The 27275-nt window shown below is 46.1% G+C and overlaps 1 long non-coding RNA gene across 1 annotated transcript; it reads left to right on the forward strand.

The window, feature by feature from the left end:
- The first annotated feature begins 5823 nt into the window (after positions 1-5823).
- On the forward strand, positions 5824-25706 carry LOC311525742. Its single transcript, XR_014712853.1, has 3 exons — positions 5824-5906; positions 11595-11678; positions 24426-25706. It is a non-coding gene; the product is annotated as an uncharacterized lncRNA (long non-coding RNA).
- The last annotated feature ends 1569 nt before the right edge of the window (positions 25707-27275 follow it).

A 27275-nucleotide genomic window follows, 5' to 3' on the forward strand; every position in this document is an offset into this window, starting at 1 on the left:
CAGAGTTCCACCAGTTGGGGCCCAGCTGATGGAGCCGTCTATCTGAGCTGGGCTTTAAGGACTCCCTGTTCTAGTAGATAGCAGTAAACCAGAAGGTGGAGGGTTGGCGCATGATGATAATCTATCCCCAGGACCCCCGTGGACCCAGGTTTTAAGATCTGCAGGTCTTGACACTTTTATTTGCACCAGCATAAACCTGGAATAACGCCATAGCAGAGTTTGGCCTGCTTAGCCTCAGATTCACCAATAAATGTGACCCCATGGGCCAGAGCTTCAGCTGTTATTAATAGGTTGTGCCCCATATCACTGGTGGCCACTGAGAAACTCATCCTTGTCCATTCCGCCCAAGAAGTTAACCAGTGCTTGGTGCGTGCCTCAGCATTATTCCTGTGGTTGGGATGCCGTTCCCATCTTCAGTGATCTAGGAATGATTCCACTTGGCTCTTCAAGACTGTTGTATTGCAGTAATCCAAGAAGCCACAGACAGATACAAAAAATGTATAGCTAGCCAGAGCCAATGTCAGGGAATAGCACCAAACTTCATCTCCACATTAGTCATTATTAAAGGGCATGATATGAACCTCATATGTAGAAAGTAAGGGGTTTCTAAACAGCTCAGTCTAAGGTGTGATGTCAGAGGGAACACTTTTGCTAAATGATGTTATAAGAGGCTGTTGCCAATATACACTGGAGACCCAAAGGTATGATCTCATCAACCCTTAATCTGTGTGGATCACCTTGCATTTACTGAATGGGTGGGTAGCTCAGAGATGTACAGATTTTAAGGCTAGAAGAGACCACTGTCATCCAATCTGACATCCAGCATAACCCAGCCAGAGAACCTCACCAAGTCATTTCTGCATCACGCCCATAACTTCTGCTTGAACTACAGCATGTCTCTTAGAAAGACATCCATTCTTGACCTAAAGTCCACAAGTGATGCAGAATCCACCACATCCCTCGTTAAGTGGTCATTCTTGAGACACACTAGTTGGGGATGGAGTACAAGTTCCCAAGACGGTCCTGAGTAATTAACTCTCAAATCAGGTTAAGGCTTCAGAAGAGCTGAACCAGCACAACCTCCATGACCATGTGCAAGGTAAATTGTTGGAGTCACTGTCTCTTATTCTTCTCCCCTGAGGGGTTCAGTTCCATTGTCCATACTTAGGATCATTCAGAGTTAAACCATTTCCTTGTTATATGGTGTATTCACATTTCACTCCCATATCTACCACTAACACTATCATTTGTTTCAGAGTAGCAGCCGTGTTAGTCTGTATTCGCAAAAAGAAAAGGGGTACTTGTGGCACCTAAGAGACTAACCAATTTATTTGAGCATAAGCTTTCGTGAGCTACAGCTCACTTAAATTGCTCAAATAAATTGGTTAGTCTCTAAGGTGCCACAAGTACCCCTTTTCTTTTTACTATCATTTGTGTGTTGTATGATTAGCATTATGGTGTCGGACGCATTTTAATAATAAAACCTTGTTCTTATATAGCACTTTTCATCAGTAAATCTGAAAGTACATTGCAAAGAAGATCGGTAGCATTATCCCCATTTTACAAATAGGGAAATTCATATAATCATAGAATATCAGGGTTGGAAGGGACCTCAGGAGGTCATCTAGTCCAACCCCCTGCTCAAAGCAGGACCAGTCCCCAACTAAATCATCCCAGCCAGGGCTTTGTCCAGCCTGGCCTTAAAAACTTCTAAGGAAGCAGATTCCACCACCTCCCTACGTAACGCATTCCAGTGTTTCACCACCCTCCTAGTGAAAAAGTTTTTCCTAATATCCAACCTAAACCTCCCCCATTGAGACCATTACTCCTTGTTCTATCATCTGCTACCACTGAGAACAATCTAGATCCATCCTCTTTGGAACCCCCTTTCAGGTAGTTGAAAGCAGCTATCAAATCCCCCCTCATTCTTCTCTTCCACAGACTAAACAATCCCAGTTCCCTCAGCCTTTTCTCATAAGTCATGTGTTCCAGGCCCCTAATAATTTTTGTTGCCCTCTGCTGGACTCTTTCCAATTTTTCCACATCCTTCTTGTAGTGTGGGGCCCAAAACTGGACACAGTACTCCAGATGAGGCCTCACCAATGTCGAACAGAGGGGAATGATCACGTCCCTCGATCTGGTTGCAATGCCCCTACTTATACAGCCCAAAATGCCATTGGCCTTCTTGGCAACAACGGAACACTGTTGACTCATATCCAGCTTCTCGTCCACTGTAACCCGTAGGTCCTTTTCTGCAGAACTGCTGCCGAGCCATTCAGCCCCTAGTCTGTAGCGGCGCATGGGATTCTTCCATCCTAAGTGCAGAACTCTGCACTTGTCCTTGTTGAACCTCAGATTTCTTTTGGCCCAATCCTCTCATTTGTCTAGGGCCCTCTGTATCCTATCACTACCCTCCAGTGTATCTACCTCTCCTCCCAGTTTAGTGCCATCTGCAAACTTGCTGAGGGTGCAATCCACACCATCCTCCGGATCATTAATGAAGATATTGAACAAAACCGGCCCGAGGACCGACCCTTGGGGCACTATACTTGATACTGGCTACCAAGTAGACATGGAGCCATTGATCACTACCTGTTGAGCCCGACAATCTAGCCAACTTTCTATTCACCTTATAGTCCATTCATCCAGCCCATACTTCTTTAACTTGCTGGCAAGAATACTGTGGGAGACCGTGGCAAAAGCTTTGCTAAAGTCAAGGAACAACACGTCCACTGCTTTCCCCTCATCCACAGAGCCAGTTATCTCATCATAGAAGGCAATTAGATTAGTCAGGCATGACTTGCCCTTGGTGAATCCATGCTGACTGTTCCTGATCACTTTCCTCTCCTCTAAGTGCTTCAGAATTGATTCCTTGAGCACCTGCTCCATGGTTTTTCCGGGGACTGAGGTGAGGCTGACTGGCCTATAGTTCCCCGGATCCTCCTTCTTCCCTTTTTTAAAGATGGGCACTACATTAGCCTTTTTCCAGACACAGAGAGAGAAATGGGCTTGCCCAAGGTCACCCAAGCAGCCAGTGATAGAGCTGTGAATAGAAGCCAAGTCTCCTGAGTCCCACGATAGTGTGCTATCTACTCAATCACACTGCCTAAGCAGTTTTTCACCACTCACTGTATCTCTTAAGGAATGGATGCACTTTCCACACAAACCTGTTCTATTCTGTTGAACACACAGACGCCTCTTTTCAAATTCACAGTAATTTGCTGCCTGCCAGTTGACTGATGGAGACCAATCAGTTCCCAGTGCTAATTTTTTTTGACACATCTGTAGTTACAATCCAAATATTTAACATTCATGACTGAATCAGAGCACAGGGCCTCAAGAAATGAGCAGAGACGATAGCTGGATTTCTCTTGGTTAATGAGTTTCCTATGTTTTTTTATTCAAAGTCAATTTTCTTCTTGATCATCTCTAAACAGCCTCTGTGGCCTTTAGGGCTTTTTCTTAAGTTTGCTATTATCTTCTGTAAATGACTAACTCCTTTGAGTCCTGATGCTTAACCAGAAGGGGTTGTGAGTCATCTTAACAAAACAGCTGTTTAGAAATAATTGATTCTTTCAGGCTTCTGGGATCTATTCCCAGTTCAGGCAGTGGCACACTGTGTGACCTTGTGGAAGTCACATCAGTCGCTGTGCCTCAGTTTACCCCCTCTGTGTTCATAGATTTTTAAAGCAAGAAATAATCCTAATATTGCCATAGCTAGCAGAGGTTTCTCTTTAGTTTAATAGGAGTGTGACGGGTTGGACCCCTTGGGAAGTCACCTGATGTGCTGAGGTACCACTGAGTCTACTTATTCTGCCAGCATGGGCCCCCTTTAACCTGCCTTGTTGAACCAGGCTCTTAAAACCTCCTCTAACACACACACAGACCGGGGCACACCACACTGCAGATCAGCTCTGGGAAGACTCATTTTAAGGCACTTGCTCCAGCACTCAAATGTCCACCACCCTTGGACTACAGACCCAAAGATATATTATAGATGGATTACAGACCCAAAGATGGCATGTCAAGGAATTGCTTTGTTGCAACAGTTGGGAAATTTCACTTTGACTGACATCTATCAAACTATTCTGGTATTATTTATTTTTCCTATTACTGTAGTTTCTAAATTCCCAGAAAGGGGTTAGTGCCCCCATTGTGTTAAAGGTGTTAAACAACCACCACTAAGACTCCTGGCCCCAAAGAACTCACAATCACCTTCTGAGTTTGTACAGCACCTAGCACAGTGGGGTGCTGCTCCATGACTAGGGCTCCTCTACTCTCTGATTATACAGACAAATACTAGTTTAAGAATTCACCATGACAGCGTGAATGGCAAACAGAACCTTTACATTAGGAGATGAAGCCCATTGTTCCCATTCCTGTTGGCCTTATCTATAGGCACACTAGCAGTTGCAATCCTTGCAGCAAAAGAGGTGCATGGCATTGTGAGAAATACGAAGGAATACCAGATCCCAGTTTTTGCAGATGATAATCTGGTATGTCTGAGTAAAAGTGACAGCACTAGATGGTATTAGAGGAATACGGCGTTTCTAGGTAAACATGTCCAAAACTGAAGAAACGCTTTTGGCAGAAAATTAGGAAAGCAGAGTCAAATTAACTGGTTTCTAAAGGCTTTAAATATCTGGGAGGGACAGATTTCACTTGCTTTACACTGACAACGTTTAATCCACTCCCCCTAACCTCAATGCTAGACCCTTAAAGAGACCATGACCTCTCTCTGTCTCTTCCTGATCCCATTAGTTTAGTTAAGATGCATATCCTACCTACACTACTTCCTTCAAGTGTTACTAGAAATTCTTCCAAGCTGTAATAGGAAAGAATTGGGCCATACCTGTACTTCATTTACTAGCTTCTGATAAGCAAAACAAAAAATATATACCAAGCAAACCTAGTATAATCTAATATGATTCCAAAGGAATAATAGTCATGGGAGATTCAAGCTTTCTTAACTGGAAATGCTCCGGTTCACCCATAAGTTATTGAGCTTAGTGTGGCAATTACTAGGTGAAATTCTCTGACCTGTGTCATCCAGAGGGCATGCAATTTTATATGACATTTTACAAGTGAGCAGCTGCACAAGAAGCATTGGGAACTGGCCACACTTCAGAAAAGCACACCGTACCACCCTATGCTGGTCAAACACAGAAGCTTCCTATTCTACCTTCTCAAGTTTTCCAACCTAATTTACAGCAAAGGTCTTGCATCACGCCATCCTGCTAACAATCACAGCTCAGAGTGAAGCTGATACAGAGCCAGTCAGATGACTTCAAAGCCTAATTCGTTCTTTAAATTGTTTCCACAGGGAGGGTGGGGTGGGGTGGGGTGAGGCAGTTGCAAAGTGACTCAACTCGTCATTTTTGAAGAGTCCATAACTGTCCAAATGCAAAAAAGGTCAACATTTCACTCAGTGATGGTCTTAAAACATGTGCTACTTAGTACATGTGGAGCAGAAAGAAGCATCCTCAGACTTGAGAAATATTCTTAATAGAAGTTGATTTGCCATCGCCTTACCAATCAGAGAGAGAAAGTATTCTGTCCACACACGACCAGTATTTACCAGCACGAAAAGGAAGAGCTGCAACTGCCAGTAATACTGGGCTACTCTAGGGTTAAAGTCATTTGGCTCCACCCTGTTTAATGATCAGCCCCAGCAAGGCATGCGGGGGGGGGTGTGGTGTGTGGAAATCCTATCCAGGGTAACCTTCCACTAAAACGAATTAGTAGAGATCGGGAAAGGGAGTGTTTTGATGAATAGTGATGTGCTATAAAAATACGTTGAGCTTTTTTTTTTTTTTTTTGGTCTGAGGATTAAACGGCATAGCTTACGCCCATTTAAACAGAGCATACTGTGTTTTCACATTCTGGCCCAAATGGTACTAGTAAAGGTAAGTGAAAAAACATCCGTTGTTCTTTTTTTTTTTTAATTTCTATTGAAATCTTTATGAAAAGCTTTGTTAAAATGGTGGTGAATTAGACGTTGCAAGGGGTATCGTAGCTGTTCAAAACATGGAGGCAAGGGGAAGGAAAGTAGTGAACATTTTGAGCAGCTGTGAGAAATACGATCAAATACACATACAGTGAAATTCATCAGCAGGGGACAAGAGGTAGGCTGTATGGTCTAGTGGCTACTCCATTAGCCTGGGCTTCTGTAGGCCCACGTTCTGTTCCCTGCTCTGCTGCTGACCTGTTATGTGACTTCAGGTGAGTCACTTCAGCTCTTTGTCTTCCTTTCTTGCCCTCCCACTTCTTGTCTGTTTTGTCTAGTTATACATTCCTTTGGGCAAGGACTGTCTCTCACTAAGGGTATGTCTAGCACACTAAGCCCAGGCTCCGACTTAGGTATGAGCGTCTTTCTGTCCACACACAAAGGGCATGTCTACACTTACCTCCAGAGCGATTGATCCAGCACAGGTCGATTTATCGCGTCTAGTGAAGATGCGATAAATCGAGCGCTCTCCTGTCGACTCCAGTTCTCTACCGGAGAGAGAGGCACAGGTGGAGTCGATCGGGGAACGTCAGCAGTTGACTTACCGCAGTGAAGACACCGCAGTAAGTAGCTCTAAGTACGTCGACTTCAGCAACTCTATTTTTGTAGCTGAAGTCGCGTAACTTAGACTGACTTAGCTCACCCCCCCCCCCCCCAGTGTAGACCAGGCCAAAGTCTGACTCAGGTCAGCAAGCACTCAAGACTCAGGTCATGCTGTGATTTGGGTCCTAGCCCTGTCATTTTGCTGTGTGGACGCAGCTCAAGCCACAGATCCCAAGGTCTGCATAGTGCAGAATGGACATATTAGTGTGGCTGTGAGATCCAGATCCAGCAATTCTAAACCCAAGTTTACCGTGCAGGGAGGACACTCAAGCACAGGCTTGGAAACACTGGGTCCATAACCCCAGATCCCACAGACCCGGGCTGAATGTGCCAGGTAGCCATGCCCTAGGTGTGCCTAACACAACAGGGCCCTGATGATGGAGCCGATAGGTGCTGCTGTAATACAAGTAAGAGCCTCTTTGCCATTTAAGGCTTATGCTAGCCCAACCTTGGTAGGATGTGGGCTGAGCAGCCAAACAGAGGCCACGGCATCCCCCGTCTGCTGCAAGGCGAGGGCTGTGTGCTGGTTTGGATTAAACTGATGTACCGAAGGCAGACCAGGGGCACGGCCCTAGCTGTCCACTTACATAGATGCCAGTGTTGTGATCTGGGGCAAGGCTCCGGTTGCTCTTCCAGCCCCGAGGCTGGACTAATGTCTGCAGAGAGATTGCCTCACAATCTGCTGACTATCTGCACAAAGCCCGTTTGCCCGCTCTTGGTTCTCAGTGAGGGTGAATTTAACCCCCCTGGAGTGATGATCAGAGAAGTAGGATGTGATCTGCTTTTATAAAGAAACAGCAACCGTTTATGGCAGAAAATTCGCAAAAACTTGTTTTTCAGGGGGTTACTCTGCACACGGGCCACAGCTTGCTGTTCTGCACCAGGGGGGTCATGAGTAGGGATCAGGGGAGGTAAATACTACATCCATCCCATATTGCTGGCTGGGAAGAGAGTCCCACAATGCAAAACCGTTGAGAACTACTGCACCATCCCGTCTGCTGCCACTTATAAGCCATGTAGCTGCCTTTGACTCCATTTCTTTCCACTCCAAATAACTCGCTGGCAGGCCCAGCTGACTGGGGCTTTGCCACAAGCTATATTGAAGCTCACGTGATATTTTTCTTAAGGACTTGAGTACAAATGTTTGACACGTGTCTGGTTTTCTAACCACAAGAGACAACATCTTCTTCCTCTGCTTACCAGAGGGGGAGGGGGCTTCAGCCTCTCCCCCTACCTCTCCAAAATTTACACACAAAGCCATGAGTAAATAAACTAGAGCAAAGGTCTCCCTCCAATCCAGGTTGTGATCTTGCAGCCAGTCAGGCTTTGCCGTAGGGCCCTGATCCTGCAAAGAGGGAGGGTTAGGGTGCAGAGCCCCCCCCCCCCCGGAGTCTCCAGTTGGGTATCTTGCGCTCACAGAGACACCTGCATGTTGTTCCTTGAAGCATCGGGGCCTAAATGAGCTCTGCACAGCGGCTCCAGTGGCCTCCTTTTGGGGCCTTCCCCATCGTTCAGGGTAGAAGGGGGCCAGGAGGAGCAAAGGGGCCCACCTTCTGCCTCAAGGGCAAGCGGAACATCAAACGCAGTTTAAAAGGAAATCAAAAAAATGTACGGATACAGTCTTTTTTTTTTTTCACTCGACACAGGAAACAGGCATCAAAGCACCCACAGTAACTGCAGGGTGTAAACCTTGCAGCTCTTGTGTCAGCTGCCCTTTGTGCTTCATGATCTGTGTTGTTCCTAGAAGGAAAAGACAATACGATTGCCCTTATTTTTTCAGATGGATAAAAATGCTCAACAAGAGCCCCTGTCCTTGTGCTCTAGGAGCCCTGGACGTGACTGAAGAATTCATCCCCAGGGCAGCAGTTTAAGGTGACCCAGAGTACATCCCTCTACCAAATCCCTCTCCGTACCCCTGCAATTTAATGGAACTCCCCAGTTTTCAAACGCCAGGCTCATCGTTTTTCTAGGCAATGTGCCCTTGGTTATTAGTGTCAGGCCGAAAGGGAGATGGGGACATATTCGTCCCACTCCCTGGCACTACGGGCAGTGCCACCAAATCTTCCCTTGCCCCTACAAGGAAATTCATTCACTTCCCCGGCCACTGATCCATTGTCACTGCCACAGCTGACACCCTGAGGACAAATGCTTTCCCATTGTGCAGTGTACAAGGCCACACCAATTGGCAAGTACCTGAAGGACGATGTCCCCAGATTCCCCCTGCTCTCCCCACTCTGAAGTAGTTTGATCTCCCCCAACAAGATTGATCATAATCAAAATATTTGATGTTTAGAAAGTTTCCAAGTTTTACCTCAGACATTGTTTTTGCCAAGGAAGATTACCCAGAATGCCCTGGGATCTTCTACCTAAGAGCCGGATTCTGCTCTCGCTCTGGTTTCACACTGGTGTCACTCCATGGGTGGCACTGATTGTCTCTCACGTACGTGAGATCAAAATTGGGCCCTCAGTACCAGGCTCTCTTCTGAAGGGCACCTTTGTTCTGAGCCCAGATCGGCACCTCTTTCTAGCTCAGTCTACAGAGTTCTGTCTCTGCCTTCTTCTTCTCCCCCATTCTGTTTGCCTCACCATCTGTGTTATCAGCTCCACATCTGGCTATCAAGCCCGTGCTGACTCATTGCTAGATTCTGGTGAGCTCTGGTGCAGGTGCACAGGACAGGGGGAGGGCGTCCGGAGACTTCGCTTGAGTGGCCTGAACAAGGGCCAAGTGGATTTGCAGTCATTGCACTTGAAGGAGTGCAAGGGCTGTCCCATTGCTATTTCCTGGGGGGTGCACGATTCTGCAGACAAGAGGCAGAGGTGGGCCCCCTGTGTCAGCCCCAACCTGCTGAACTGGCTGGCTCCCGGGGCCCAGCAAGCTGCACTCCGTAAAGGGGTGTAGCAGTGGGCAGGTAGAGTCACACCGCCCTCACGCTGGGCTTTATCTACAAGGCACAATCAAGCTCTCTGCTCCAGGCTTCCAGCTTTCTAGATCTTTTTCCCATCTGCAGCCACCTTTGGGCTCTCTCTTTTAAAATCCTTTGAAGATCATTTAGTAGGAAGGATGGTCCAGTGGGTAGGGCACAGGCCTGTGACTTGGGAGACCTGCGTGGGTTTTTTTCTGGCTTTGCCACTGACCTACTGTGGGACCTAGGATAAGTCACTTAACCTACCCTACACCTTAGTGCCCCCTCTGTAAAATGGGCATAATACGTCTCTATTTCACAGGGATATTAAAGAGGATAAGTCCACTAATGACTGTGAAGCACTTCAGACACTCTAGTGATGAGAGCCATATCGATATATAGATAGACTCACATGGGATCTCACACCAAAGTTCAGACCAGCTCCTTCCCTTGCCTCTAAAAAAATCCACAGTCATTATTCTAGCCTTTTCAACAGTGACTCCAACACGTCACCCTCAGTAGCATGGGGTGGGGGGGGGGAAGAAATCGAGGCCTGCCGACACCTTTGTAACTCACTGCAAATGGCTTCACATCCTGCTTAGATAGTTGGATGAAAGACTGTGCCTGGACAGATCAAAGCCACGCTCACGATCTTTGCATTCTCTCTGCTGTACCTGAACACAAAGCATGGCTTCTCCCTGACCAGTTTGACCTGATATAGTACAGAATCATACTCCCTTCTACAGTATAATGTCATTATGGGCTATGTGATTCCTCGCCGCTGTAGAGAATTAAGGTGACAGCCAATAACGGTTCGGTAAAGGCAAAATGATGACTTTGCAAATCAGGCATTTAGGCTTTAGACCAAAGTGTCCGTGGGAATGGGGGAGAGATCTGGGACAGGATGTTTCAAGGAGGTGGTAGTGGGATTAAAACCCTTTTGCCTCCAGGTTATTGGCTCAATGCTGGCAAAATAATGACCCACTGGCATCTGCAGACTGTTTGGTATCTTCTGTGAAATGATCTGCATGATCAGACTGCATGATCAGTTTCTACAGTAGGCGTGTCCACAGCAAAAATTCACCACCAGGATTTACACTAAGTGCCAATGTCAGCAGAGAGGCCCAGGACTGAATGGGCCATGGATACTGGATTCCTCTCTGTGCAGGTGGAGTTTGAAAGACAGTATATAAGGAAAGCTCACAAGGCCAATGGATCTTCTGTGAAAAAAAAGGACTTACGCTCTAAGTTTGTCAGCCTGGCACCTTACAATCACTCAATTCTCTACAGATAATAATGCTTCACTTTCAAATAGCATTTTTCATCAGTAGATCTCAAAGCATTTTACAAAGGAGGTCAGCCCCCTTTTAAAATTGGGAAACTGAGGCACAGAGAGGGGAAAATGACTTGCCTAAGGTCATCCAGCAGGCAAGTGGCTAAACTGGGACTAGAACCTATAGCTCTTGAGTCACAGGCCACTGCTCCAACCCTGCCTCCTTAAAAAGGATGTCACTCTAGCATTAAGGTCTTGTCTACATGTGAAAGTCTGGAATAGCTATGGAGGTCAATTTCCCCATGCAGACAAGCCCTAAGGCCAAGAATTTCAAAGTTACTAGTGATTCTGGGGCCTTATTTTTGGGTGCCAAAAGCTCCTTGAAGGAGCTTGATTTTCAGAGTGTGAGGGCTCGGCCTTTTGTACAAATCTTGTCCCCTTTAAGGTGTCTCCAGGTGGGCAGTGACCAAATGGAGGCAAACTCCAAATTGCAAGTTACTTTTGGCAATCTGGGCCTAAGAGTAGGGTGACCAGATAGCAAGTATAAAAAATCGGGACGAGGGTGGAGGGTAATAAGTGCCTATATAAGAAAAAGCCCCCAAAATCAGGAGTGTCCCTATAAAATTGGGACATCTGGTCACCCTACCTAAGAGTATTACTCCGGTTTCTTTCCACTGCTGTTTCTTTCCAGTTTTTGAACTTTGTGATTCTCAGAAGAATAATGACAATGTGTGCAGACATATTCAACCTTGGCTGCTTTGAGATCAGCTGAATATTGCCTTAAGATTTCAATGTCTCATTTATGCAGATAACTTCAATATGACCTCAGGGATGGCAAGAATGTCTATTTCATTTTGCTGTTTCCTCTCCGTTGCCCACCTTTATGAAACAGGTAATAGCTCACCTTAAGTGATCACTCTCCTTACAATGTGTATGGTAAAACCCATTGTTTCATGTTCTCTGTGTATATAAATCTGCCCACTGTATTTTCCACTAAATGCACCCAATGAAGTGAGCTGTAGCTCACAAAAGCTTATGCTCAAATACATTTGTTAGTCTCTAAGGTGCCACAAGTCCTCCTTTTCTTTTTGCGAATACAGACTAACACGGCTGCTACTCTGAAACCAGACACACCCCTGTGCTATTTAGATCAAAAGAAGAGCCTTTCTTATACCACCAGGGGAAGAACTTTAGTGGCCAGTATCGAAACACAGTTTATATAGTTCAGCACTGGCCTAACTCTGCTCCTCTTGAAGTCAAGCCTTTTGAAAATCGCATCTTAAAAGTTCTTCCCATTGTAAAATTAACACTCCAGCTCTTTCAAATGCCAGCTTTTATTTAACACTTTATTGTCTTGTATGTCTGAATTTTTAGATGGCTTTTAACACTCTGGATTTTCTCCACCGTGGTCACCTACTTACTCATACGCATAATTTCCATTGACATTAATGTAGGCTGAAACACCACACTACCCATTGAGGTGTATTGTGTATTTAATTTATGTTCATTGTTCTTTATTTATAAAATGACCAGCCACTGCTCTGGCTACTGTACAAAAATAAAAAACACTAGGCCAGATTCTCAGCTGGTCCAAATTGGAGTCACTCTAACTTCAATGGAGCAACGCTGATTTACAGCAGCTGAGATTCGGACCTCAAACCTGTACATTTCAATAGGCCGAGAGATCATAGATATATATCCCTGCTCTCTGCTCAGGCCCCACACAACAAACAACTTGCACAGCTTTATATAATTACAGGAAAAAAGGTACCCTTCTGGGAGGAAGTAGTATAGTTTAGTGGCTCAGCTACTAGCCTAAGGTTCTGGAGACGTAGATTCCATGCCTGGCCTGCTGCCAATGAACTTCTTAGTTATGTGCCACAGTTTCCCCATCTGTGAAATAGGTATGATACTACTGACCTCCTTTGTGATGCACTTTGAGGTCTACTGACAAAAAATGCTGAATAAGAACAAGGTATTCTCATTTGTGAGATCGAAACTCTCAACCGCAGGCGCTGGCTACATTTCTGAAATTTCAATGCTTTTGCAAAACTATTGCACACTGTTTGTGAAAACCTTTTACTATTTTAATATCACTTTATAGAAGGGATGGTTGAAATTTTTCAAAAATTCCATGATGTTGATAAGAAGTTTTGAAAAGTTTTTGTGAAAAATGGGCAACATTTTTTGACCAGCTCTATCAACCACATTTCCAACCACTACAACCTGCCCCTAGACATCCCCTTCCCACTCTAGCGAAAGCCTAGAATAACAGGCAGGACCTGCAGTAGATCTTTTAGATCCTAAAATACAGGCTCTTGAGAACTAAGGGGGAAGCAAATTTCAAAGCCAGGGACCTTCACTTGAGCAATTCAGCGGACCTCTGATGCTAGTGTCATCATCATACATATGGAGAGAGAGGCTAGCTCTGGGTAGATCGGATTCAAATTGCTTGAGGTCTGATCCAAAACCTATTGAAGTCAACAGGAATTTTCAGATTTAAAAACCAAAACCAACACCCTAACTGTGGAAAATGATTGCTGAGCTTGTGCAATTTCCTTTAAATCACCAACATGTATTATATTTCAAATATAGTGAAAATGGCTTATACGTATAAAATAATTAAAACGAATACCCTGAGTATTAATTGCAACCCAATGTACTGTAATGAACACACTGTTCTTTTTCTATCCAATATGTCTTGTGTACAAGAATAGCAGTGTTATCTAGTGACAAGAGCAGAAGATCCAAGAAAACATGCCTTATAGAGAGACTCAAAGTGCATGGTCTATTTGGCTTAACAAAGAGATGGTTAAGGGGTGGCTTGATCACAGTCTATAAGCATCTACATGGGGAGCAAATATTTAACAATGGGCTCTTCAATCTAGCAGGAAGGTAGAACATGGTACAATGGCTGGAAGTTGGAACTAGACAAACTCAGACTGGCAATAAGGTGTAACATTTTTTCACAGTGAGGGAAAATAACTATTGGAACAATTTACCAAGCACTGTGGTGGATTCTCCATCACTGACCATTTTTAAATCAATGCTGGATTTTTTTTAAAAAAAAGATCTGCTGGAGGAATTATTTTGGGGGAGTTCTCTGGCCTGTGTTATAGAGGAGGTCAGACTAGATGCTCACAATGGTTCCTTCTGGCATTAGAATCTAAGAAGAATAGGAGACAGCTAGTCCTAGTTCTGCTGCTGAATGATATGTGACCTTGGCAAAGCCATGCTGGTTGCTCTGTGCTTAGCAAAGCTATAATAAAACCAAGGGTGTTGTGCCATTTATTACTACAGTAATTCCAACATGCCTCAACTGAGACTGAGGCCCATTTGTTCCAGGCACTGGGAAAACACATAGGAAGAGGCACTTACAATCTAGTGTGAGGAGAAGCAGAAGCGCAGAGAAATAAGGCAACTTGAGAAACAAGATCATGCAACAGGTCAAGGGAATAGAAGCCCACTCCCAACCCAGAACCCTATCCACTAGATCAGTCTGCGTCTGAATTCCACCCTCACCCTTCAGCATGCTCACATGAGTAAAGCTCTGTTGATGCTTCAGTGTTGTAGGATTGGGGGCTTTCTTCACAGAATCATTTTTCCCTCTTTATTAAAGTTGATGGCACTTTCTATCCAGGGTTGTGTGTGAGCCAATCCTGATGAACGTGCCTAAACTGCTGGGGCCATCAGTTGCTCCAGAATACACCAAGAAACAGTCTAGCACAAAACAATACTGTAGGAAAACACATCATTTTTATTCAGCCAAAAAATTCACATGACTAATAGGTTACCGAAATGTGCCGTTGTCTGGTAAATTCAAGGTCTGTACCACTACCAACGGTTCATATTGCCCTTCCCCACTTCCCCCAGACCCCAAAGTAGTCTTTCAAAGCTGAATATTTTTAGTCTATTTCTAATACAAAATAACTGTGAGCTTGTGATTTGGGGTGAAAAACCAGGGTTTAATATGTGTCGGTGAAGCTAAGGGAGTATTTAATTTTTAAAAAAAAACAAAAAAACCACCCAGATACAGTAATAAAGATGATCTGTTTGATTTCCCTCCAGAGTGGAAAAGATGAGTCAGTCACAAACAAACATTGTGCCTCAATCGCCAGTCCCCCGATGCTGGGGGAAACCAGGAGCGACACGAGTGAGTCTAGAGAGTTACACCAAGATGACATCAGTGTGAGAAAAGGTTGCGATCAGTGGGTTTACTTCATGGCTGCATTTGTTTACTGCTTTTTGCAGTGGAAGCCTTTTCCTAGTCAACTTCATACAGAAACAATGTGTGCCTTGCTTCTCTATGGTTCGGGGCATCCTTGTTCTTTACTGCCTTGCTTCAAATTTATTCCTCAAGAAAGAACGACTCATTTGAGGAGGAGCTGCTTAACTGTACATTGTGTGAGGGTGGACGTTAGGCAAAATGGCACAGTCTTTTCATTAAAGGTACAAAACGGAAGTAAATTTAAGGGTTTTAGTTGTTGCAAATGTTTGCCCGCCCAATCATTCGAACGTATTTATCTGGTCCCCGTTACCACAGTAGCTGAGTGCCTCTCATGTCTTTAACATGTTTATCCTCCCAATACTCCACTGAGATAGGACAGGTTTCAGAGTCGCAGCCGTGTTAGTCTGTATCTGCAAAAAGAAAAGGAGTACTTGTGGCACCTTAGAGACTAGCAAATTTATTTGAGCATAAGCTTTCGTGAGCTACAGCTCACTTCATCAGATGCATGCAGTGGAAAATCCACATCCACTGCACGCATCCAATAAAGTGAGCTGTAGCTCACAAAAGCTTATGCTCAAATAAATTTGTTAGCCTCTAAGGTGCCACAAGTACTCCTTTTCTTTTTGAGATAGGGCAGTGCTCTTATGTAGGGTGACCATATTTCTCTATACTGAATAGGGGACACCTGGTAAAATTACTCATATTCAGGCGAGTTCAATGGCAATCAATTGTGTAGACGTTCAAAGTAACATCAAGTTGATCAAGCCCCTGCTAAAAAGAAATACTGTGTAGTTGGTTTCTTTTTATTTACCTTCTTATCTTTAAGGTTCACATGGGGAGGGTTGACACACATACACTCCCGTACACCTCTCTCACCATGACCAACCAACCTGACCCTCCCTGCCCAGTGCTCTCTGCCCTCCATGCCTGGCTGGGCCCCCTGGAATAGACCCGCCTCTCCTGGTACCACGGGAGACAACACATGGGCAACACATGGGCTGGGGGCATGCAGAGTCACATGCCCACCCTCCCCAGATTTCTGCAGGGTTCACACCAGAATGTGCCCAGCAGCAGCCTTTCAGCACTGTGCAGGAGGGAAGGGAGCTGCTTCCAGCTGCAGGGGAGGAAGAGGAGGGGAAGGGATGACCTGCCCTGTGTCCTTGCAGAGCTCATCTCTTCCCCCCACACACACCGCTGTGTGGCTGGAAGCAGCTTGTCACTTCCTGCCCACACAGTGTTGAAAGGCAGCTAACACCTCCAGGATGGCCACCGACATAACCCAGCCGCCTCCTATCCCCGGCTACAGAGCAGGCAGGAAGGGGTTAAGCCCTAAGAATGCATTGTGCACCAGGGCCCAGGGAACCTGACTTCAGGGGCTTCAGGAAACCTGGCCAGAGAGGTGGCTCAGCAGAGGAGTGTGCCTAGGGGATGGAGCATCCCCATGCTCCCTGGGAGCAGGACCCGGGGCAGGGGAGAGGCATGGGTGAAGAGGGTGCTAAACCCCTGCCCTGGGGCCTGCTGTGGAGCCTGCAGGTTCAGGGCGTGAACAGGCTGGAAATTGCTTCCCCCACCCGACACTCCAGAGTTTAGCTGAGGGGCGGAGAGGCTGCCCCTTGCCAGCGCTGTGCAGGGCTTTGGCATATGCAGGGCTCGGCTCCTCCTGGCCAGCGCCCCGGGCCGGAGGCTCTTGGGGTTTCCCAGGGCACCGGCCCAGCCAGAAGCAATGGGGGAAGGAAGAAAGGAGGGAGGGAGGGAGGGAGCCTGTCTGCCAGAATGCTGGTGAGCTGAGCGCTCCAACCAGGGGCTGGTTCGCCACACAGCGCTGGGAGCGGGATGCACCCTGCTGGGGGGATATGAAGGAGCAGCGGGGCTGAGAGAGGCCAAGGGACAAAGCAGAGAGAGGACATCGAGAGGGGGAGCACATAAAGGGCCAATGGGTGGGCAGCAGAGGTGACACGTAAGTGGCCGCTGCCTGGCACCTGCCTACATTCACCAGCCACTGCAGCGCGCAGCCAGTGCCGGCCGGAAACGGGATGGTGGGGGCTGCGCTGACGAACTGGCAGGGGGAGTGGCCAGCCCCACATACTGCAACTTTGCCCTTGCACACCAACCTCATCGTCAGCCACTGGACCCCCCCCACTCACCACTGGTGGGCAAGCGGCTGGCGAGCAGGGATCCAGCTAGCAGCAGGACCCGCCAGTATTGATGGGGGGGGTGGTGGGAGGGAGACAGAAAATATAGGACAATTTGTCCGTTTTTAAAGAAAGAGTCGGTACACCTGCAGGGGGGCTTAAATACGGGACTGTCCCTTTAAAACCGGGACGTCTGGTCACCCTATGCAGGAGAGACCCCCCCACACACACACACACAGTCACAATCTGGGGGCAGCAGGACCTATCTGGTGCCTGTCCACCCCCTCACCATATGGCCGTGGGGGAGAACTGCCGAGAAGAGCCAGGGAAAGACCCCAGTTGGTTGGGGCAGAACCAAGGACCTTTTCCGCTCTTGAATGTTCTAGTCAAACCTCTAGAATGTTGTGACTTTCTCTGCCCTGTGCCGATTGGCTGCTTGCTCCAACCATCTCCCTCCCTCTCTTACACAGTCACAGACTCAGACTTTAAGGCCAGAAGGGACCATCATGATCACCTGGTCTGACCTCTTGCACATGGCAGGCCACAGAACCTCAGCCACCCACTCCTGTAATAGACCCCTAGCCTCTGGCTGAGCTACTGAAGTCCTCAAATCATGATTTAATGACGTCAAGTTATAGAGAATCCCACCTTCATCTTAGCTTTACTCCACACCTGCCCCCTGACCTTCTCTTCCCCATCCTGTCCTCCTCCTCCTCCCCTACCTTTCCCTTTTCTTTCCATTTAGCTGATTCCCTCCTAACTAAATCCACCTAAGAAAATAACTGTTGCATTACTATGAGGTTTGCTGCCATCACCTTGTTCACTCTACCTGTGTGTTCTACCCCTTCCCCAACCCTGTGTCTCTCTAGTCTATTTAGATTGTAAACTCCTTGGGAATGGGACTGTCTACTGCTAGCACATTCTTGGTTGGTCCTTAGGCACTACCAGCATACACATGATCAATAAGTAATGACAGTAAGGGTCTTATCCAAAGCACATGTCTATTGTCTTCCATGAGCTTTGCATCAAGCCCTACATTCTCTTTGACCCACCCAAAATAATTCCCCCTCTGTCCTGAATGTTAACACTTTTCAAATGTATGTGGACATCTTCCCCCTTTACTCGTTGTTTAGTAGGTCTGGGGTGTTCACCTCCACACTTGCCCTGAAAGGGTTAATGCAGACGGAGAAGGGGGCTAATTAACACAACAGGCCACAGCTCAGAGGAATCAGGTGGCTAATCAATCCCCTGATGGAATGAGGAAGCCCTGCTGAGGAGGAACAAGCTGGGCTGGGCTGATAAAGGCAGGAAATTGGTAACAGAAAGGAAAGTCTGTAGTCACTCCCGGGGAGAAGGGAGGATTTTTCAGGCTGGAAAACCCAGAGCTGGGGGAAGGTAGGACAAGGCTCAGGGAAAGGCAATAAGGTCTAAGGGGGAACAGACCTTGACTGTTGGCAGGAGAGTCCCTGAGCCAGAACCTGGAGCAGAGGGCAGGCCCAGGTTCCCCTGCCAGCCACTGACAGGGTGGCACTATGAGGCAGTGAATAGGAAGACTGCCTGAACCTGTTTGTCGTAAGAGACTTTCCAACCCAGGACGGGGAAATCATTTGGTGACCTGGCTTGAGGGCTAAGTCACAAAGAAGTAGCAGCAGCTCGTGGAGTGAGAGAATTGGGCTTCCAACTGAATTTGTTTGTGAAAAATGTCTGCTTCCAATTGAAGTCAAAGGGGAGTTTTTCCACTGAGTCTATAGGCAGTGGGTCAGATCCTAAGGTTTGGGCTGTATAACTTTTTTCCCCCCTTAGTTAACTTTTTCTTTGCCAGTTGCAGTCCATTTCATCATTAGAGCTGGGTGAATAATTTTGTCAGGGGGTCACTCACCACACTTGCACCTCCTGTTGGGCATTTTGGGAATTAGCTCAGTCCCAGCAGGTGCACCCTCAGGTGGTGGTGGCTCTCCCATCCTTGCTTGGGCCTGTAGACCCGTTACTGCTCCTTTCTCTCAGCTTCTGCTTTGTGGCACAACCCTCCAGCCGGGTCACCATCTGGTTTCTTCACTCCCCGGGGACCCTTCCAACAAGAGTCCAGCCTCTCCTGGCAGTGGCTTGGCAGATGGGCCACTCCTTCAGCGGGGAGAGCAGGTTGGGAGGGAGAGCAGGTCTACCCACTACTCGGGGCCTCAGCCCAGGGACCCTGCAAACAGCATCTTCCTGTTGCCTCTTCCTTCCAGCTCACTGTCTCTATTCCCTGGGCCACTTCCCCGCAGCCTCCGTTCCTTCTGCTCCTGCCTCTGGCTCCAGCTCCTTTGCCCTCTTCCCAGGGCCTCGAGCCTGTAAATCCTGGCAACTGGGCAGGAGCTCTCCCTTCTCCCCCAGCTCCTGCTAGCACCTGCCCTTCCCCAGGTGCTGGTCTCTCTGTAACCCTCTAGGAAGCCAGTCTTCTCCCTAGGGCTCCCTGTAGCAGACTCCCTTGCGCTGGTCTGCAGCTTCCTTTTATATGGGCCAGCTGGGCCCTGATTGGCTGGTCCAGTTGCCGCCCTAATTGTCTGCAGCTGCAGCCCTAATTAGCTGTTTCCCCTGCAGCCATTCCTTTGGCTGCCTGCGCTCAGCCTCCTTAGGCTGGTTTTAACTCTCTGAGAGCCAGTCCTATTGGGTTCTGGGAAGTACTAAAGCACCCTCCTCCAGCCTTAGGGGAGGATCCACAAGGTCCAGGAACTCAATTAATTATGGGGGACAACCAAAAATGTAACAGGTCAAAGGGTGAAGGTCAAAGGGTCAAACAAAGGGAACCTGAAGGGGACACCGAGCAGAGAACCCCGGACAGCACCCACTGCTCCTCAAAGGTGTCAAGGGAGCCAGCGGACGCTGTCCAGAGGAACTCTGACCGGATATGTGAGCGAAGGCAGGACTGGAAATAGGCCCCACAGTCACAGGGAAACCCCCTCAGCCAACCTCCTCTCCCTAGTCTTATAGATGGCTACTTTGGCCAGTGCTAGGAGGAGGATGACAAGGAGGTCCTACAACTTTGTGGGGCCACGGATAGGGTGTGAGTATATGAAAAGGTGAGGGGAAAAGTGCAACCAGAAAAGTAAAAGGATGGTCAGGAGCAGCCAGAACAGTGGCTGCAATCAGGCGCACTCCAGGTATACGTGCACCAGGGTCTCCCTCACGCCGCAAAAGGGGCAGGCGTCAGGGACAGGGGTAAACCGCACCAAGTACACACCCGGGCTCTCATGGCCAGTGCGGGACAGGCCCCCCATCACAAATTCATACCAAATAAACTACTGGCCAATTTTCTCCTCTCTTCCTGTTTGCACGTTGCTCACAGGTGGATTGTGATTTCTCAAAAATATTTGCCAGATAGTTTCTGTGAATAATTCCTCATCATCTGATTCTGGGCAAGAGGTTGCAGGCGTTCCGTAGTCCAAACTGGAATTGTTTTGACTGGATAAACAGGGCACATGGTACCTCTCTGGCCCCTGTCTGGGTGTGTGTAACTCTTGGAATTGGATTTGCAGCACAAATATTTATCATTATTCATTTGAAATTTGCTTTCCATGACTATTCTGCAATATTATCTTAAAACGTGCCCCTTTGGTGAACATTCCTGTCGGTAAACTCTTTCACTAGAATATTTAGCTGAGGCCTCATTTTTGGAAGATAGGATTAGGGAAGGAAATAAATTAATAGGTTGAAAACAGAATGTTTGTTTTAAATACGATAAGTAAATAGGTAGTTGGCTAAGAAGACAGACTGTATGAGCCAACTAAGATAAGAGGGAGAACACCCAGGGAACTATTTACTGTGTACTATCTAACAAGGGACACGAAAATGTGTAAAGATGAGGTAAAGAGGAAGTCCAATCATGGACAGTGCGTGGACAACACATGCTGCACAGAGATTGGTTCCTGCATAGTAACCAAGCCAAGCCAAAAAGATGTGATGCCATGTATAGTAAATTCAATGAGATGTGTCATATATATAAAGGGAGAGGGTTTCTTTGTAACTTTGGAGCTGTGATATGCCCTACATCCATCCCTCCTGTGTTTGAGTCTGATCAACACAGCATGGCATTGCTGTATGCCAAATAAAGATACCTGAGTGATTAAGGCTGGAGTTGAACTGAGTTCTTGGGAAACCGAAAGGAAAAAGGTCTCAGAGGGAATCCCAACAGAATATTCATGGACCATAACACAGCAGAGATGAATTTGCTTTACGATTTGAAGGAATGCTTGCATAGCATCTGCCTATCTCTGAATCAATACAGTGATAAGTCCTGTGTGGGTGTAACCCATGCTGGGAAAACATGGGTCTTTGTCCTCCTCTAGTCGTCAGAAGGTGTATGAGTCTGCTAATACTCTCCTCTTTGAGGCTTAGTCTTTTAGCTCAAGTGGTAAATGCTTGTGCTGAAGTTGCTGAGTTCAGACACCAATGGGCTAAATTACAATCATTCCCTTCAGCTGCTGACTTGACGCCGGGCAATTATAGATAGTTTGTGACTAACATTCTCTGTGTAGTTTGGTATTGTAGATCAAGGGAACTTAGTTTAATACACTGTCATGGAGATGACTGTGGGACTGTGTTTCTATTACAAAGTCAATTATTAAGTTCTCTTCTTTGGGTGATGATGATGGATGCGCTCTCTGGGGGTCATTCTTCAAAGTCTAAGATGAGACAGAGGGATGAGGAAAAAAAGTTAAAAAAAGAAAAGATCACCTCTGTGTGGAGAGTTGATATCTGCTTTTAAAAAAATCAGCACCAACCTCCAACTGGGAATCTATCAGGCAGATTTAGCTTTGACTTATCCCCTTGTCTATCTGCAGTTACTGCCATGGTTTCAACTGAGTTACCCCAGTGTAAGTGAGAGCAGACTCAGGCCCCAAGTACTCGTATACCAGATATTCATTCGTTTGCTTTATTTTGATAGAGATAGATCATGCTACTAGTATGGAGCTATATTAAGGGAAAGTGCATGGTCACAGTGCCCCAGCTCTGCTGCTGGGGAGCACTGTAGGTGACACCCTTCACCACCATAACCCCTGCAAGGTGACCACTGGCTTACACACTGGGTGTAGGCATGGAGTCATGGCTCCATCTACTTCCCACCATCCCTGCCCTCTTTCTGGCAAGTTGCTCCTAGGTGCAGTAGTTCAGTGCTAGCCCCTACTCATCCCAACAGTCAGGGGCTGCGATCCTGTCCACCTTAATTTAGACTGTAATCTCTTTAGGGCAGAGGCTGTCTTTTATTTTACGTTCACATGTTCATATATTTTAAGACCAGAAGGGACCAGTAGAATCCTCTAGCCTGACCTCCTCTAGAGCACAGGCTGAAGAATCTCATCCAATAATTTCCGCATCACATCCATAACTTTCCGTTTCAGCTAGAGCATCTCTTGTAGAAAGCTGTCCAGTCTTGATTTAAAGACCGCAAGTGACCAAGCCTCTGCCACGGTTCCCTAGGGAAGTTGTCAATGGCTGTCTTTTTCTGGTGGTTAAAGAGCTGTCTGCTACCAGAACTCTCTTCCCCACGTAGGTACCTGTAGTCCAGGATCAAGCCACCTGCTAACCTTCTCTTGGATAAACTAAACAGATTAAGCTTTTTTAATCTCTCATTATAAGGCATGTTTTCCAGACCTCAAATCAGACTTTTCTGAACACTTTAGAGTTTGTCAACCTCTTGACATCCAAAGTGGACATAATAGTCACTAATGCAGCATGCTGAGCTAACACCGCAGCCCTGATATTTCCCCACTTATACATCCAAGGGTCACTTTCACCCTCTTCTCTTAGCCACAGCACCCCATTGGGAGCTCATGTTTAATTAGTTATCTGCCATGATCGCGAGTACTTTTCACAGTCACTGCTTGCCAGGATACATTCCCCCATGTTAGGATATAGATATTTAGGCCTGTCTGTAAAGGCCTATACTCTAATTTAGGTGTATTCTTATCACTTAGCTAGTTATAGAGGTATAAAAGAAAGAATCAAAATCACTGTCTGCTGGTGTAAGGGCCTTCTCTTACTGTGACAGTCTGAAGCCCTGTTCTTAGCCTAAAATCTCTGGCTAAGCAGTAGAGGCAGCCATAAGCTGGGAAGCGAATGGTCACATCCTCACATTCCAAACTAGTCACATTGAAATAAGATGCTATTGGACTGTTAGGAATACAATCCTGTCCTGATAATGCCTATCACCTCCAGAGAAAGGGAAGTGCCTAGAAGATGTAAAAGGAAACTTAGTTTGATAGCATCCTGTCTGGCAAGAACTCACTTATCAATAGCTGGGATGTGAAATCCTCATTTCTTTGTTGTTCTATCACTGTAGTCCCCATTTCCCTATTGTTTGTCTGTATAATCTCCGTCTGGTTCTGTGATTGTCTCTGTCTGCTGTGTAATTAATTTTGCTGGGTGTAAACTAATAAAGGTGGTGAGATATAATTGGTTACATAATCATGTTACAATATGTTAGGATTGGTTAGTTAAATTTCAGTAAAATGATTGGTTAAGGTATAGCTAAGCAGAACTCAAGTTTTACTATATAGTCTGCAGTCAATCAGGAAGTAAGGGGGGATGGGAACAGGGAATGGGGGTGGGGAAATTGGAATTATGTGTTGCTAAGGGGGGGAACGGGAACAGGGACACAGGTAAGGCTCTGTGGTGTCAGAGCTGGGAAAGGGGACACTAAGGAAGGAAACTGGAATCATGCTTGCTGGAAGTCCACCCCAATAACCATCGAATTGTTTGCACCTTTGGACTTCGGGTATTGTTGCTCTCTGTTCATGCGAGAAGGACCAGGGAAGTAAGCGGGTGAAGGAATAAGCCCCTAATACCCCATCTTATAAATGTAACCTGCTTCTTTCTTTCTAGATGTACAATCTTGCATTTGGCTAAGCTAAAATGCATGTTGTTCAAATGAAACCAGCCTACCAAACAAGCCAGACTGGCCAGTATAACGGGTATTTGTGTAGTGTCTACTGCAGTGTAGGCCCAACCCTGGTTGGAGTCAGTAAGAACTATTACAGTATAAAGAATAAAAACTAAGTTGGTGTTTCAGTATTACCTATGAAATGTTTGTTAATAGGAGAAATCACACTGTACTTTCGCTCTTGTATGTATTGCTGTATTTTGTGTCAATGCACAAGAGTCCTTCCGTTCATTCCATCCCCAAATAGTTTCCTATATATTTTTATGTGTTTCTGATTTTCATTTATTACATCAATACCTGCATTGCAAGCTCAAATAAAAGCCTGTATGCTTACATTTACGTGTGATTAACTTTTTTCAGAGGAGTAAATGGCCTTCAACCAAGCCCCAACATCTCCAAGCTCATCATCAGAAGCAAGCTCCCGACAGACCAGGACACACCAAAATGGCACCAGACCCTGGAAGAACAACAGATGTAAAACCTGTAGACATAGCTCCACTGCTATGATGATCAACAGTCCCGACAACAGACCTTTCAAGATCCCTGGGTCCTACACACGCCTATCACAACATGTGATGTACCTTATCCAGTGCACTAAATGCCCCTATGACAACTATGTGGGTGAAGCCAGACAATCACTATATTCTTGACTGAGCTCACACAGGAAAATGGATAAAAGACAAAATCACCTGCTCACCTCTGGGTGAACACTTTTCACAAAGTGATCACTCTATATCTGACCTCTCAGTCCCCATCCTCAAAGGAAACCTGCACAACGCTTTCAAAAGATGAGCCTGGGAGCTTAAATTCATAACTTTGCTAGACACTGAAAATCATGGACTGAACAGAGATACTGGATTTATCACAATCTACAACACTCTACCCCTCCATTATTTTTATTTCTCCTTTCCCCACTATGACTGGGGAGGTGTTCGTGGGCCACTTCACCTAATGGTCCCTTGAAATGTGTATCAACTACTTATACTAAACAATCGGATCCACCTTGTATTTGTCTGTGACACTCTGAGTACATTTCCTAGACCTGAAGAAGAGCTCTGTGTAAGCTCCAAAGCTTGTCTCTCTCACCAACAGAAGTTGGTCCAATAAAAGATATTACCTCACAGGAGACATCTCCAGGAGAGCTGGCTGTATTTTAAAGAAGCCGTGTTGAGGGCAAAACACCTAACTGGCTTCAAGACTGAGCTTGATAGTTTCTGGAGGAGATGGTACGGTGAGACTGTCTACAGTGGCATGTGGCCCATCTGCACGGCGAGTTGCAAATACCCCCACTGGCCAGAGATGGGACACTGGATGGCAAGGGCTCTGAGTTACTACTGAAAATTCCTTCCCAGGTGTCTGCCTGCTGGGTCTTGCCAGTATGTTCAGGGTGTAACTGATCGCCATATTTGGGGTTGGGAAGGAATTTTCCCCCAAGTCAGATTGGCATAAACCCTGGGCAAGATTTCACCTTCTTCTGCCGCATGGGTCACTTGCCGGTTTAAACTAGTGTAAATGGTGAATTCTTTGTAACTTGAAGTCTTTAGACCATGATTTGAGGACTTCAGTAACTCAGCCAGAGGTTAGGGGTCTATTACAGGAGTGGGTGGGTGAGGTTCTGTGACATATGATGTTCAGAAAGTCAGACTAGATGATCACAGTGGTCCCTTCTGGACTTAAAGTTTGTGTCTATGAGAATCTAAAGATTCTGCTACAGAATCTCTGTCCAGTTTGCTGCATAGAATGTGGAGTTTTAGTTAAGGGCCTAATCCCAAGATTGCTGAACATGGCATCTAAGAGAAAAGTTAGCCAGAAGTTCCATTCTTGGCACCAGTCAGGATCAGACCCAAAACAACATATTTTCACCAACTTTTATTCTTAAACCTGGCTTCTACAAATAGAACATCTCCCAACACAAATTATTGTAGAGATCAAGATGGTCAGATTTTTAAAATAACTAAAATGCCTCATGACAATTGTCTTTTTTTAACCTTTGCATACTCTCTCTGTCTGTCTCTCTCTCTCTCTTCTTATAACCACATTCTACCCACTACTGGATTTTAGAAGCATGAGAAGGCTATACTGCTATACCTGCTGAATACCTGATTACAATGCACTTGAAATGATTAGAAGAGGTCCTGGAGTAAATTATCTTCATTTCAGGTATGCTAATTTACAGAGGATCACATTATTTTGGAGCAAAAATAAACTGCAAAACCATTGTGAAATAACTAGATAGACTCGTAAGCCTTAACGTTCAGTTCTGGGTCTAGAGTTGAACTTTTACAAAGGTGTTGAGTTCCTGGCTTTTTGAGTCAGGCACATCTCCAAATAAAACCCTATAACAAGTTACAGTTATTCTGAGTGGCCGCAGTGGGAGAGCGCTGAGAGATCCCAACTGAGATTGAGGCTCCGTACAAACACACAGGAAGAGGCACCTCCTGCCTTGAAGAGCTTGCAGTCAAAACAGACGAGACAGGTAGAAGTATTAGCAGCCTCCTTTCCCAGATGAGAAACAGAGAGATGAAGTGGCTTGCAGGAAGTCTGTGACAGAACCAATCTTATCCAGTGGGCTATCCTTTCTTGGTCTGCACAGCAGCTAAAAGCTTTGCCAGACATACTTCATCTGGACAGGCAGTTTACATGGTAAGAAGTAATAGAAGAGGGCGCCCCTGTATTAGGGGGAAATTTCAAAACCAAAATCTCCACGTGAAACTCAGGAGGTGCACACACACTTGTGGGGAAACTGAAGGAAACGTTTGTGTCAGCCCTTGCAGAGCAAAGCTGCCGAGCGTACAATGGCACGGCTCTATCTAACAGCTGTTGAAATGCTATGAAAAGCCGCCAAACCCCTGCCTGCAAACGTTTCCTTTTCCAGTTATACTCCATGAAAGACTTGTATACCATGTACATATTGGTACCAGGCCAGTCTTCATAGACTCCTCAGACATTTGAAGACTATGTAATGAAGCCACAAACAAGTGCCGGTAATCACCCTTCCATGCATAATTCTATTATTGCTACAAAGCCATGGCCACCTTTGATTTCATGGTCGTCACTACTCCGCACACTGGATCCATTAAGAACTGTGCAGGGCTAGCAAGATTAGAGCTCAGACCCTTCCACTCCTTCTGGCCTACTGCCTGAGTTACAATAGATCTCAGCTGACTCCTTCCTGGTCAAATCCCAGCCTCTACTCCATTCTCATCCATC

The sequence above is a fragment of the Lepidochelys olivacea genome, assembly GCF_965140295.1.
Source record: "Lepidochelys olivacea isolate rLepOli2 genome assembly, chromosome: 1".
Taxonomy (NCBI): Eukaryota; Metazoa; Chordata; order Testudines; family Cheloniidae; genus Lepidochelys; species Lepidochelys olivacea.